This window comes from Oratosquilla oratoria, chromosome 16 (assembly GCF_046742065.1).
Source record: "Oratosquilla oratoria isolate Oo_2021 chromosome 16, ASM4674206v1, whole genome shotgun sequence".
NCBI classification, from domain to species: domain Eukaryota; kingdom Metazoa; phylum Arthropoda; class Malacostraca; order Stomatopoda; family Squillidae; genus Oratosquilla; species Oratosquilla oratoria.
This window is the reverse complement of record NC_134792.1, coordinates 68,036,578-68,051,577: the sequence shown is the minus strand read 5'-3', so window position 1 is coordinate 68,051,577 and position 15,000 is coordinate 68,036,578.

Here is a 15,000-nt window from a genome sequence, read left to right as displayed (position 1 = left end):
TATAGGACAGCGAATCCTTATTTTTATCCTTTTGTAAACACATTCCCAAAGTGCACCTTGTTAAACCTTTATCGAGGTCATTGACATGCGGCACCAGTATTTAGTGTGGCACTGTGAGATGGCACCTGCGATAGAGCCAGAGGGAAGACACCTAAACGAGGTTTTGATCTCTTAAGATAGGATCACGTGTTGGACTCGTGATCGACAGCTACTACCCTCCCGGATGAGAGCTCAGAGCTCATAGTTGGGCTTCCTCTGTGGGCAAGGCCCTGTAGAGTTGTAGTGCTTTCTCTGTGGCGATTGTGACGTGGAAAAGTAACCTAACTCTAACCTAACCTTAACTTAACCCTAACCTAAACCTAACCTAAGCTAACCTTAACCTAACCTAACCCTAACCTAACTCTAACTTAACCCTAACCTAAGCCTAACTTAACCCTAGCCTAAGCTAAGCTAACCTAGCCTAACCCCAAGCTAATTTAACCTAACCCTAACCTGACCTAACTTAATCCTAATCAAGCCTAACCTAACCCTAACCTAGCCCAATCCTAACCCTAAAACTAACCTTTATCTAACCTAACCCAATCCTAATCTAAACTAACCCTAATCTGACTTAACCCTAACTTAACCTATCCTAACCCTAACCTAACCTTAACCCAACCTTAACCCAACCTTAACCCAAACCTAACCTAACCGGGGTTTATGCAGGATGAAATCGTTAATGAATATGACCTTGGTGAAGGATTTTAACTTTTTGGAAGTTGTTTAATCGATTATGATAATCACTAAGGAACTGTGTGTGTGTGAGTGTGTGTGTGTGTGTGTGTGTGTGTGTGTGTGTGTGTGTGTGTGTGTGTGTGTGTGTGTGTGTGTGTGTGTGTGAATGTGTGATTCACCATGGCCTCGGATCACGTGTTTGAGTCGTGATCGACAGCTATTTCAATCCCGGAAGAGAGCTCAGATCTCATATATGACCGATCTATGGGTAATGCTGTGACTTTACACGCACACACACACACACACACACACACACACACACACACACACACACACACACACACACACACACACACACACACACACACACACACACACACCCAAGTCCCCGCCCACGAGAGTTGGAGTAACAACCCGCAGCAAAGCGATACTGAAATTATTTCAGCACCCGGGTGGAATTCGAACTTGGATCGTCGTAGTGGCAGCCGGGAACTCTACCGACTGCAACACGAGCTGTGTGTGTGTGTGTGTGTGTGTGTGTGTGTGTGTGTGTGTGTGTGTGTGTGTGTGTGTGTGTGTGTTTGTGTGTAATTCACCATGGTCTCGGAGCACGTGTTGGACTCGTGGTCGACAGCTATTTCCCTCCCGGAAGAGAGCTCAGAGCTCATATATGACCGATCTATGGGTGCTGTGACCTTACACGCACACACACACACCCAACTCCCCCCCACACGAGTGTTGGAGTAACGACCCGCAGCGCAGCAAAGTACATTTGATTATTAGTTGATCAACATTTGCTAATAAACGTAGCTGTGTAGACTTGCAGCTTAAAGAGTAAAGTTGAAGGAAGAATTAAAAAAAAAAGAGGAAAATCACGAAGGAAAATGAAAATGAGAGAAATGAAGAGAGGAGGGTGAGGGAGGGAGGGAGAGGTTGGAGGGGACTCGACCAATGCGAACCCTCCTCCCTCCACCTTCCCCTCCCTCCCCATGCCTCCATGTTTCAGGCCTTGGTCCTCCCATGGCTTCAGTCTGCTTCAGGCCATCAGCTTCAGGAACCATGTAGGGCGTGTTGACCGGCTTCTGTGTTTAGCAAACCGTGTAACCACGCCGTGACCGTCTCCTAGGGTCCGGTTGGGTCCATTTTTTTTTTTTTTTTTTTGGGGGGGTCCGTTTTGGCCAGGGTCCATTTTGGTCAGGGTCCGTTTCGGTCAGGGCCCATTTTGGTCCTTTTTTTTTCTGGTGGATCCGATATGTCTGGTTAGGACCGAGCACGGTTCTGTGTGTGTATCTTGTGGTTTGGCTTGGGGGGAGATGGGGGGAAGTTGGAGGACAAAAATAATAACTTACAAGAGGGGATAGGAACTAACAGAAAGGAAAGAAGAAGGATAGGAAAATAAATTGTCAGAAAAGAGTAAAAAGAGAGAAGAGAGGAGTAGAGAAAGATGATGAAAATGTTCGTCGGAAAGAGAGGGAGAAGAGGAATATGTGGAGAGAGTAGAGAGTAGAGAGGTGGAGAGGAGAGAAGGTAGAAGAGAAAGAAGAGAGGCGAAGAAGATTTAAAGAGAAGAGGAGGACCAGGGAAGAAGAGAGGAGAATAAGGAAGAGAAAAGGAAGAAAGTGGGAAGATTAATGAAACAAGAAGAAAATGAACAACAATTAAAAAAAAAAAAAGTTGTTAGAGGAGTGTTAAGGGGCATTTAGACGGTCAAATGGTTTGACAAACCCGGTTTGTCAAACAAGTGTTTGAAGTGATGTTTGACCGTGTGAATAGGGTATCTGGTTGTCAAACACGTTCGACAAACGTGTTTGACGACCAAATACCCCATTCACACGGTCAAACATCACTTCAAACACTTGTCTGACAAACCGGGTTTGTCAAACATTTTGACTGTGTAAATGGCCCTTAAGAGGAAATGAAGAAAATGTGAAGATTAATAAAACAAGAAGAAAATGGGAAACGATCAAAGAAAAAATCGAAAAATGTAATTAGAGGAATGGTAACAAAAAGAGCTACGAATTTTTTTCAGTAGTATTAAAAAAGAAAAAGGAAAATTGAAGGTAAAATAAAAAAGAAACTAATGTAACAGATAAGTGAAATGATAAAAGTAGCCAAGAAAAATTGGAAAAGAAATTACAGGAGAAAAGATGACCAAGAGAGAGAGGTCAGAAATGAGAGAAAATAATGAATTGAGAGAGAGAGAGAGAGAGAGAGAGAGAGAGAGAGAGAGAGAGAGAGAGAGAGAGAGAGAGAGAGAGAAAGAGAGAGAGAGAGAGAGGGGGGGCTGGAGAGAAGACAAGGGGAGAGAATAGAGAGGTAGAGAGAAGAAAGGGAGAGAAGAATGGAGAGAAGAGGGGGAGAGAGGGACGGAGAGAAGAAAGGGAGAGAGGGAGAGGGGAAGAAAGGGAGAGAGGGAAGGAGAGAAAGAAAAGGGAGAGAGGAATGAGGGTGGAGGAAATTGAAGAAAAACAAAAATGGGTAAGAAGAAAGATGGGGTGAAGAGGAAAAGAAAGAGGAAGAGAGAGAGGGGGGAGAAGAGAGAAAGAGGAAAGGAGAGAGGGTGACGAAAGGAGAGAGGGAAAGGAAAGGGAAAAGGGAAAGGAAAGGAGGAAAGGGGAGAGGGAAAGGGGGAAAGATGGAGATAGAAATAGACCATGAAGGGGAAGAGGGAATTGGAGAGAGGCTTTCAAAACAAAGTTTTAAGGGGGAAGAGAGGAAGGAGGGAATTGAGACACGATGAACATAGATTAATATTGAAAGGAGGAAGAAGAGGAGGAGGAGGAGGAAGAGGAGGAAGCCCCCATACGAAGGAGAAGGTAAAGAAAACAGAATAAAAGGAGAACATGGGAGACAATGGCCGGTAACAGGAGGAGACTGGGAGGAAAGTGTGTGTGTAGGTGTGAGGACTGATGCATACAGATAGGACGGAAAAGGGAAGCAGAGGAGGAGGAGGAGGGAGAGGAAGAGGAGGAGAAGGGAGAGGAAGTGGAGGAGGATGGAAAGGAAGTGGAGGAGGATGGAAAGGAGGAAGGAGAAGAAGAGGAGAGGAAAAGGAGAAGAAGGGAGAGGAGGAGGAGGAGGAGGAGGAGGAGGAGGGAGAAGCAGGAGGAGGAGGAGGAGGGGGAAGAGGAGGAGGAGGGAGAGGAGGAGGAGGAAGAGGAAGAGGAGTAGGAGGAGGAGAAGAAGGGGAGTAGGATGGAGAGAAGGAGGAGGGAGAGGAAAAGGATAAGGAGGGAGAGGAGGAGGAGGAGGAGGAGGAGAAGGTAGAGGAGGAGGGAAAAAGAGGAGGAGGTAAGAAGAGGAGGGAAAGGAGGAACAGAAGGAGGAGGAGGAGGAGGAGGTAGGGGACGGGAAGGACGGTATGTTTTGCTGGAGGAGGAAGCGGAAGAGGTGGATGGCGTGGAAGAGTAGGTGGAATGAACAATGAATTGGAAAAGGGGGAAGAGGGAAGGAGAAAGAGGAGGTGGACTACGGGAAGGACCATGTGTGGTGGAAGAGAATGTGGAAAATGCGGTGAGTTGGAAAAGGAGTGGATAGGTGGAAGAGGAGGAGGCCGAAGTGGAAGAGGAGGATGCCAAGGTGGAAGAGGAGGATGCCAAGGTGGAAGAGGAGGACGTTGAGGTGGAAGAGGAGGATGTCGAGGTGGGAGAGGAGGATGTCGAGGTGGAAGAGGAGGATCACGATGTGGAAGAGGAGGAGGATGAAGTGGAAGAGGAGGATGTCGAGGTGGAAGAGGAGGATGACAAGGTGGAAGAAGAGGATGACGAGGTGGAAGAGGAGGATGACGAGATAGAAGAGGAGGATGACGAGATAGAAGAGGAGGAAGACGAAGTAGAAGGGGAAGGTAACGAGGTGGAGGAGGTAGAGGACAAAGTGGAAGAGGATGACGACGAGGTGGAAGAGGAGTTGGACGAGGTCGAAGAGGATGACGACCAGGTGGAAGAGGAGGAGGACGAAGTGGAAGGGGTGGAAGAGAAAGGACGAAGAGGTGGAGGACTAGGAACTAGAAGCGGGAGAGGAGGTGGAAGAGGAATGTACAATGAAGTACAAGAATCAGAAAATCACAAAACAATTGAAAAAATATACAAAAAAATTGACGTCAAAAGGATAATGGATGGAGTGAAGGAGAGAGAGAGAGAGAGAGAGAGAGAGAGAGAGAGAGAGAGAGAGAGAGAGAGAGAGAGAGAGAGAGAGAGAGAGAGCAATAGAGAGCAAGGATTGGGAGGTGAACCGGAAGTGGGGAATAAGGGGAGACTTGATGGGAAAAGAGGGGAAAGAAAAGAGAGGGAAGGAAAAGAATGTGGAAAGACAAATCTGAAATGAAAGGAAGTGAAGAAATGCGCTGAAATGGTGGGAGAGGGTGTGTGAGAGAGAGAGAGAGAGAGAGAGAGAGGGGGAGGGGAGAGAAAGCGAGGTAAGGGAGGAAGGGGAATGAAAGAGAGAGAGAGAGAGAGAGAGGAGAGGGAAAGAGAGAGAGAGAGAGGGATAAGGGAATAAATAGAGAGCGAGGGAGAGAGAGAGAGAGAGAGAGAGAGAGAGAGAGAGAGAGAGAGAGAGAGAGAGAGAGAGAGAGAGAGAGAGAGAGAAAGAGAGAGAGAGAGGGGGGAGGAGAGGGAAAGAGAGGAAAAGAGAGAGAGAGGAAGGGAGGGAGGGAGAAGGGGGAAGAGAGATATGGAGGGGGGAAAGAGGGAGAGAGAGGGAAGGGTGGAAAGAGAGAGAGAGAGAGAGAGAGAGGAGAGAGAGGTGGAAAGAGATAGAAGGAAAGGACAAATAGAAACGAAAGGAAATGGAATTAGTGATGGAAAATATAAGAGAGAAAGAACTGAAAAAAAATAATAGAAATAACGAAAAAGAGAGATAATAAATCTCTACGAGTGATAAACTAAAAGAGAAAATTGTGGAGGAAGAGGAAAAGAGAGAAGTGAAAAGAGTAAAAAGAGAAAGAGAGAGAGAGAGAGAGAGAGAGAGAGAGAGAGAGAGAGAGAGAGAGAGAGAGAGAGAGAGAGAGAGAGAAAGGAGAAATAGGGGAAGAGAAATGAAAAAAATGGTTTACAGAAGTGGTAATAGAGAAATTATACTGAAAAGAGTGAAAAGGAAGAGAGAAAACGAGAGAACAATGGAAAGCAAGAGAGAAAGAGAAAAGGGGAGAAAGACCAAGAACCGATAAAAGCGAGGGAAGAGAAAATAGAGAAAATGGAGAAAGAGGAGAGAGAGAGATAGGAGAGAGAGAGAGAGGAGAGTGAGAGAGAGAGAGAGAGTGAGTAGAGAGAGAGAGAAAGAGAGAGAGTGCAAGATAACCGAGGGGAACAAACGATGTAAAGAGAAAACGGAAGGAGGAGGAGAAAAACGAAAAGGGAAATTCCAAGTAGATTCTTTCACAGTCGAGAAGTTCTTGTCGCGTTTAATAAAATCACTTGCCGCTGACCGGAAAAGGGTCATTAGTGTGGCTTCTTGTTAAGGAAACGGGGGAGGGGGGGGGAAGGTCATTAGAGGGGAGGAAAACAATATTTGTGGTGTCGGAGGGGGGAAGGGGGGAGGGGGAAGGGGTCAAGAATGCAGCGGCTCCCAGTGAAGGTCATTTGGCCGAGCTATCTGTATGCATAGATGCTCGTCGTTTTGTCCTCTTTGTCTTCCTCTTCGTCTTCCTCTTCGTCTTTCTCTTCGTCTTCCTCTTCGTCTTTCTCTTCGTCCTCCTCTTCGTCCTCCTCTTCGTCCTCCTCTTCGTCTTCCTCTTCGTCTTCCTCTTTGTCTCCTTTTTATCTTCGGCTTTCTTTTTCGTCCTTTTCCTCCTCGTCTTCCTCCTCCTCCTCTTCGTCTTTCTTCTTGTCTTCCTCCTCGTCTTCCTTCTCGTCTTCCTCCTCTTCTTCCTCGTCTTCCTTGTATCCTCCCTTTTCTTCCTCTTCTCCCTCTCTCCTTCCTCCTCTTCCTCCTTTCTCTCCTTCCTCCTCTCCCTCTATTCTCCTCTTCCTCCTTCCTCCTCTCCCTACTTCCTCCTCTCCTTCCACCCCCTTTCCTATCTCCTCTTTTCTTCTCCTCTCCTTTCTCCCTCTTCCTCGTCCCCTCCTCTCCTTTCTCCCTCCTTCCTCCTCTCTTCCTCTCCTGTCCTCTCTTCCCTCCCTCCTTCCTCCTTCTCCCCTTCTACCCCATCTCCTATCTCCTCCTTTTCTTTCCCCCTCCTTTCTCCTTTCTTCCTCTCCTTTCTCTCTCCTTCCTCCTCTCTTCTTCTCCTCTCCTTTCTCCCTCCTCTCTTCCTCTCCTCTTCTCCTCTTCTCCTCTTCTCTTCCTCTTTTTTCTCCCTTCTCGCATCCTCTCCTTTCTCTCTCCTTCCTCCTCTCCTCTTCTCCTCCTCTCCTTTCTCCCTACTTCCTCCTCTCCCCCTCTCCTCTCCTCCTCTCCTCCCCTCCTCTCCTTTCTCCCTCCTTCCTCCTCTCCTCCTCTCCTCCTTTCCTTCTCCCCTCCTCCTCTCCCCTCTCCTCCTCTCCTTCTCCCCTACTCTTCTCCCCTCCCCTCCTTCCTCCCTTCTACCTCCACCCTCACCCTCGTCTTCTTTGTTTCCACCATAATCCCCCCTTCATCTCTCTCCTTCAATTTTTCTCCAGATTTCTTCTTCCACTCCCCCCCTCAACTCTCTCTCTTTCTCCCTCTCGGTCCTTCACGATCTCTTTTCCCCCTCTCTCGCCATTCTCCTCTCTTCCCTCTCCTCTTAGATTCTTTGAGAGTCCTTCGAGAGGACGCCGGGGGGATTGGGGTCGGGTCGGGCGCCAAGGATACGGGCGTTGTTTAGGAACCGAATGAAAATACCCGCGGGTTTACGACCCAAATGAAAGATGCCTAAGTGTGCCAAGCGGGTATTATGTCCCATTCATTTCAAATTATAATGATGATAATTTTTTTTTTTTTTTTTTTTTTTTAATTTGGGATTATGTTTCATTCTGTTGGGTGAGGTTTGGTTCACTGTGTGGAGCGTTTGGGTAAAATGGGGGGAAATGGTGTGTGCGTGTTTGCGTGAGTGTGTGCACATGTGTATACATGCACACACGCACACACACACACACACACACACACACACACACACACACACACACACACACACACACACACACACACACACACACACACACACACACACACTCACACACACACGCATACACACACACACACACACACACACACACACACACACACACACACACACACACACACACACACACACACACACACACACACAAAGAAGTAACCAAATATTAGCATAAACCAACCAATGAGCAACCAGATATGAAGAAACAAACAAACCAACCGACAAACAAACAAACAAGCCAATGTTATCACCTGGTACGTTCAGACGCAATGTGAAGAGCCCTCTGGTGTCAGGACTCTCGTGATCCTCCCCCCTCCTCCCCTCCTCCCCCTCTCCCCCTCCTCCCCCCTCCTCCCCCTCCTCCCTCCTCTTGTCTGTTTCATTCCCTCCCTCCCTCTTGAAATCATGACGAAAACTTGGAGGGAATGTAATGTATTTTCTTTTTTTTTCTTTTCTTTTTTTGGGGGGGGTCTTTTTTTGGGGGGATGGGGGGCCCTCAACGGAAGGTTAAGTATTAATTTTCTGCACCTGGGTTTCCGGTTTGGTGTTTTTCTTTATTTCTTCATTACGTGTTTATTATATTTATTTTAATATTAATGCTCATATTTTTTGGATATTTATTTGTTAAATGTGTTTACTTCTTCATTATTTCACGATTTTATTTTATTTTAATTTGTTTTCTCTAAGTACACTTTAAATTTAAGTGTTAAGTGTGACCTCCCCCTCCCACTCCTCGTACACCTCCCACTTTTGCTCTTTTTGCTCTTTTTGCTCTCGTCTCAACCCTCTCTTTTCCTTCCACCTCCTCCTCCAATATGCCCGCCCTCCTCCAGAATTTTCCTTCTCTTCCTTCAGTCTCCTCCTCCTCCTCCTCCTCCTCCTCCTCCTCCTCCTCCTCCTCCTCCTTCTCCTCCTCCACTCCCCCTCATCTTCCTCCTCTCTCCTCCTCCTCCCCACCCCCTCATCTTCCTCCCCCCTCCTCCTCCCCCCCCTCCTCCTCCCCCCTCCTTCTCCTCCCCCCTCCCCCTCCCCACCCCTCCTCCTCCCCCTCCCCATCCCCTTCTCTTCGTCCTTCCTCACCCCCTCATCTTCCTCTTTCTCCTTTTTCCCAACCCCCCTCCTTCTCCTCCTCCTCCTCCTCCTCCTTCTACCGCCTCCACATACCCTCATCTTCCTCCTTTTTCCTCCCCTTCTTTCCTCCCCACCCCTCCTCTTCTTCCTCCTCCCTCCCCCCACCCCTGTTCTTCCTCTTCCTCCTCCTCCTTCTCCTTCTCCTTCTACCTCCTCCACACCCCCTCATCTTTCTCCTTCTTCCCCACCCCTTCTCTTCTTCCTCCACCCTCCTCTTCCCCCTCCTCTTCCCCACCCCCTCTTGTTCCTCTTCCTCTTTCCCCAACCCCTCCTACTCAAACCTCTACCTCCTCTACCCACCCTCCTTCTCCTCATCTTCTTCTTCCCCACTCCTCCTCTTCTTCCTCCTCCCTCCTTCCCACCCCCACATCTTCCTGTTCCTCCTCCCTTTTCCCCATTCTCTCATCTTCCTCTTTCTTCATTTTCCCCAACCCCTCCTCCTCCTCCTCCTCCCCTCCTCCTCCTCCTCCTCTTCCTCTTCCTCCTCCTCTTCCTCTTCCTCCTTCTACCTCCACCACACACCCTCATCTTCCTCCTCCTTCCTCCCCATCGCCTCTTCTACTTCCTCCTCCTTCCTCCCAACCCCTCTTCTTCATCCTTCTAACCCTTTCCCAATCCTCCCTCCTCCTCCTCACCCCTCCTCTTCCTCCTCACCTCTCCTCTTTCTCCTCACCCCTCCTCCTCCTCCTCACCCCTCCACTTCCTCCTCACCCTCCCCTTCCTCCTCACCCCTCCTCTTCCTCCTCACCCCTCCTCTTCCTCCTCACCCCTCCTCTTCTTCCTCACCCCTCCTCTTCTTCCTCATCCCTCCTCTTAAACCTCACCCCTCCTTCTCACCACACCTCTTCCCACTCATCCCTCCTCTTTCTCCTCACCCCTCCCCTTCCTTCCTCCTCACCCCTCCATTTCTCCCTCCTCACCTCCTTTTCCTCCTCCTCTTCCCTCCTCTTCCTCCTCCTCTTCCTCCTCCTCAACCCCTCCTCTTCCTCCTCCTCAACCTTCTCCTCACTTCTCCTCCTGTTCCTCCTCTCCCTCACCCCTCCTCTTCCTCGTCCTTACCCTTTCCTCTTCCTCCTCTTCCCTCCTCCACCTCCTCTCCTCCACCTCCTCTTCCTCCTACTCCTTTTTCTATCTCTCATTTCCGCCTCCTTCCCCATACCCGTCCCCCCCTCCTCTCCCTCACCCCTCCTCTTCCTCGTCCTTACCCTTTCCTTTTCCTCCTCTTCCCTCCTCCACCTCCTCTTCCTCCTCCTCCTTTTTCTATCTCTCATTTCCGCCTCCTTCCCCATACCCCCCCCCCCCCCCCCGCCGATGACCTGGCCCCATATTTCCCGGAAAGCAAAATGGTTTGCACTTTCTTAACGCATCGAATATATAACTTTTTTTTTCCGTTTCGTTAAAAATCATCGAAATACAAATTTACCCAATTTGTTCTTTTTTCCTCTCGATGGAGGCTTGTTTTCGGTTTTCATTTATTTCTTTGAGTGATTGGAATACTTCACCTTTGACACTCTCCTCTCCTCTCTCTCTCCTCTCTCTCTCTCTCTCTCCTCTCTCTCTCGCTCGCTCGCTTGCTCTCTCTCTCTCTCTCTCTCTCTCTCTCTCTCTCTCTCTCTCTCTCTCTCTCTCTCTCTCTCTCTCTCTCTCTCTCTCTCTGGCGCTCTCTCTCTGACGCTCTCTCTCTCTCTCTCTCTCTCTCTCTCTCTCTCTCTCTCTCTCTCTCTCTCTCTCTCTCTCTCTCTCTCTCTCTCTCTCTCTCTCTCTCTCTCTCTCTCTCTCTAACCCTACGTTCTCCCTCTTCTCTCTATTTTCTCTCTCCCTCCCACCCCCTCTCTGCCTCCCCCCCTCCCTCCCCATTCGGCCTCCTCTCTCTCTCTCTCTCTCTCTCTCTCTCTCTCTCTCTCTCTCTCTCTCTCTCTCTCTCTCTCTCTCTCTCTCTCTCTCCCTCTCTCTCTTCGTTCACATTGTTTTTACAACTTCGTTATTGTGGAATAGTCATGCACAGTTTGAAAGCAAGGAGTCAATTAGACTTTTTCGTTTTTTTCACACATCTTCCTCCCCCCACTGCCTCACCACATTCCTGCCCCTTCCCTCTTCCCTCCTTCCTCCTCCCTCCTCCTTCCTCCCCCCTGCCTCACCACATTCCTGCCTCTTCCCTCTTCCCTCTTCCCTCTTTCCTCCTCCTTCCTCTCCCCTGCCTCACCACATTCCTGCCTCATCCCTCTTCCCTCTTTCCTCTCCCTTCCTCCTTCCTTCCCCCTGCCTCACCGCATCCCTGCCTCTTCCCTCTTCCCTCTTCCCTCCTCCCTCTTCCCTCCTCCCTCTTCCCTCCTCCCTCCTCCCTCCTCACTCCTCCCTCCTGCAAATTCTTTACTTGTTTGTCTTTTGTCTTTGCCGTCTTACCTCTTGATTTGTTTGTTTCTATGTGTATAAAATCTGTGGCTAGTTTGCCCCACTCCCCTTTGTTTTTTTCTCCTAGTAGACGATTTCTCTCTCTGCTTTTCTCTGTGACTCTCTTTCTCTCTCTCTTCTTCTTCTTCTTCTTCTTCTTCTTCTTCTTCTCCTTCTTCTTCTTCTTCTTTGCCAACTTCTTAGTCTTCTTCTTTTTCTTCTTCCTCATCTTCTTTTTCTTCTTTCCCTTCTTTGTCTTCTTCTTTCTCTTCTTCATCTTCTTCCTATTCTTCCTCTTCTTCCTCCTCTTCTTCCTTTTCACCTTTTTCTTCTTCCTTTTCTTTCTCTTTCTCTTCTCCATTCTCTTTATCCTCTTCTCCTCCTTCCTCTTGTTTCTCTTCTTCCTCCTCTTCTTCTTGTTCTTCTTCTTTCCTTCCTTTTCTTTTTCTTCTTCCTCTTCCTCTTGTTCTTCCTCTTTTCTTCTTCTTCTTCTTCTTCTTCTTCTTCTTCTTCTTCTTCTTCTTCTTCTTCTTCTTCTTCTTCTTCTTCTTTGTCTTCTTCTTCTTTGTCTTCTTCCCCTTCTTTGTCTTCTTCTTCCTTTTCCTCTTCCTCTTCCTCCTCCTCCTCCTCCTCCTCCTCCTCCTCCAAACATGCGTTTAGCTCGCCCTCGACCCTCCCGTAGTTACTGCAACCCTCCCCTTCTTTCCTCAGCCACCTCCCCCTCCCCCTCCCCCACCTCCACCTCCATCTCCACCACCCCCTCCACCGCCACCAGACATTTCTCCTTCTACGTCAAGAAAGAACCGGTGATAGTTACATGATAGCGTTCCTTCACCTTTGCCTTCAATGTTGTGACAGCCGTACCACCTTTTCCACCAGTGTTGTGGTAGCCTTACCGTATTTAACATCCAGTGTTCTGATAGCCTTACCGCATTTGCCACCAGTGTTGTAACAGCCTTGCCACCTTTACCTCCAGTGTTGTGGTAGCCTTACCACCTTTGCCACCAATGTTATAATGGACGGATTGGCATCAATTTTACGACTGTTTTTTTCCATTTCTGTCACCAATCATACGAAAGATTTTCCAACACTACCACCAATGTTGTAACAGCCTTGCCACTGCTGCTAACAATTTTACGACAACTTTCATACCGTTTCCACCAATTTCGTGACAGCATTCTTGTCGCTTCCACCAATTTTTGACAGACGTCAACCGCTGCCACCAGTTGTGAGAGGACTTTCCAACAGTTGTCTTGTAACAGGCGTCTCACCATTGTCAACAAGTCTGACATCATTCCCTCTGCTACCACCAAACTTGTGACAACATTCCGACAACTGTCGCCGGTGATGACAACATTTTAACGACAGATGGACACCTCCCCCTCCCCTCCTCTCCCTCTTCCTCCCCCTCACCTCTTCTCCCCCTTCCTCTTCACCTCCCTCCTCCCCCTACCCAGCCACAAGTGTTGGCAATTTGTATACAGCTTCCACCAGTGTTGTCAGCGTTGCAAATGACTTAACTCGTCTTGATGTCCTTTCCATCATTGACATCAATTCTGTCCTTCCACAATTGACGCTTATTCTAGGACAGCCACCATTATACTGTATATTTCTGAGCAACCCGTTCAGCCATCGTAGAAGTTCATGTAGACACATTGAAAGCCTCCATTATCTCTCCTCTCTCTCTCTCTCTCTCTCTCTCTCTCTCTCTCTCTCTCTCTCTCTCTCTCTCTGTCTTTTCCCCCTCCCTTTCCCTCCCTCTCCCTCCCTCTCTCCCTCTCCCTTCCTCTCTCCCTCTCCACCACTCTCTCTCTCTCTCTCTCTCTCTCTCTCTCTCTCTCTCTCTCTCTCTCTCTCTCTCTCTCTCTCTCTCTCTCTCTCTCTCTCTCTCTCTCTTTCTCTGTCTCTGTCTCTCTGTCTCTCTCTCTGTCTTTCTCTGTTTCTCTCCCTCCCTCTCTCTCTCTCTCTCCCTCTCTTCCTCCCTCTCTCTCTCCCTCTCTCCCTCTCTCTTTCTCCCTCTCTCCCTCTCTTTCCCTCTCTCCCTACCTCTCTTCCTCTCCCTCCCTCACCCCTCCTCTCTCTCTCTCTCTCTCTCTCTCTCTCTCTCTCTCTCTCTCTCTCTCTCTCTCTCTCTCTCTCTCTCTCTCTCTCTTTCTCTCTCTCTTTCTCTTTCTCTGTCTCGTTCTTTTTTCGTGGAGGGAGGAGTGTACTCCGCCGTCTCTTAACACTTTCTTTTCTCGTCCACCTTTCCATATTCTGCAGAGAACCTCCCGGACAACGAAGTCCGCTCGCTTGGGCTGGCCAGGTCATCATTGGTGCCGCAGTGGGGGAGGATCCGCCGAGAAACTGGGTCGCGTCTGGAATAAAGAACGAGAGGCGAAGGATGAGGACTTCGGGTGGAGAGGCGGGGAGAACGGAGATCGGGTCTTCGGGGAGGAAGGGAAAAGGAGACTTCTGGGGAGATCGGGGAAAGGAGATGGATAGGACGTGAGTCGAGGAGAAGGGGAGAAGGGGGATGGAGACTTCGGGGAAGAGGGGAGAACGAAGATGGAGACTTCTGGGAAGAGGGGAGAACGAAGATGGGGACTTCGGGGAAGAGGGGGAAAGGGAGATGGGGACTACGGTGGGGAGGGGAAGAGTGATGGATTGGGCGTGAGTCGAGGAGGAGGGGAGAAGGGGGATGGAGACTTCGGGGAGGAGGGGAGAACGGAGATCGGGTCTTCGGGGAGATCGGGGAAGGGAAGGGGAGATAGGGTCGGGGTGGAGGGAGGTTGTGACTATTACTATTAGTGTTACTTATTCCGCCAACACTATCACTATCACCACTACTACTACTATCATTATCTCTGTCACCATTATCATCTCTATTACTGTCATCAATCACTATCACCACTGCAATCATCAAACTCAGTTATCATCACTACTACCACTACTACTATCAACAGTGTTATCATCACTATTACCACCACTACCACCACCACCACCACCACTTACCAACCTCTACCACCACCAAATCCTGAATAAATGCGAGAGGAAAGAAGACGAAGGGAATTGAAACTGTTTTGGACCGAAATTACCAAAGTCTATTATGAGCGAAGGAGAGTGGAGAGGGAAAAAAGATGGCGAGACAATTACCACTGCAGGTGGAAAGAAACGTATTACATCAGGTGGGCATGATTAGGAATGGGAATGGAAGAGGAGGAGGAGGAGGAAGAGGAAGAGGAGGAGGAAGAGGGGTGAGAATTGCGGGGTCAGGTGGAAGAAAATTAATTGGAATTTTTTGAGCTGCTTTTGGGAGATCGGGGGTCCGTGTGATAAAGATTTTGGCTCCGAGGAAGAGGAATCTGAAGGTCTTGGAATAGAACGAATGTGGAAATAAATATTGGGTGAAACAGGTGTAGGAAGGCTTGTTATGCTGACAAGGGGATTAGGCGAGGGACGGGGAGGGGGGGGGCTGCGTCGGGAAGGGGCTGGGCTTGGGGGCGTTGTGAAGGTGGCTGGACGGGGCTGGAGAAGAGGCTGGGTGAAGTTTCGGTAGGGATAGGAAAAATTCGAAAGTGTATCATTATTATCATTTTTACGGTTATTTATTACTTTTTATGGTTTTAGGTTTTAGGTTGTATATATTTTGAAGTTTTGTCTTGTGGGAATTTGAAGGAAAAAAATTTGAAGATAGAATTTCTAGG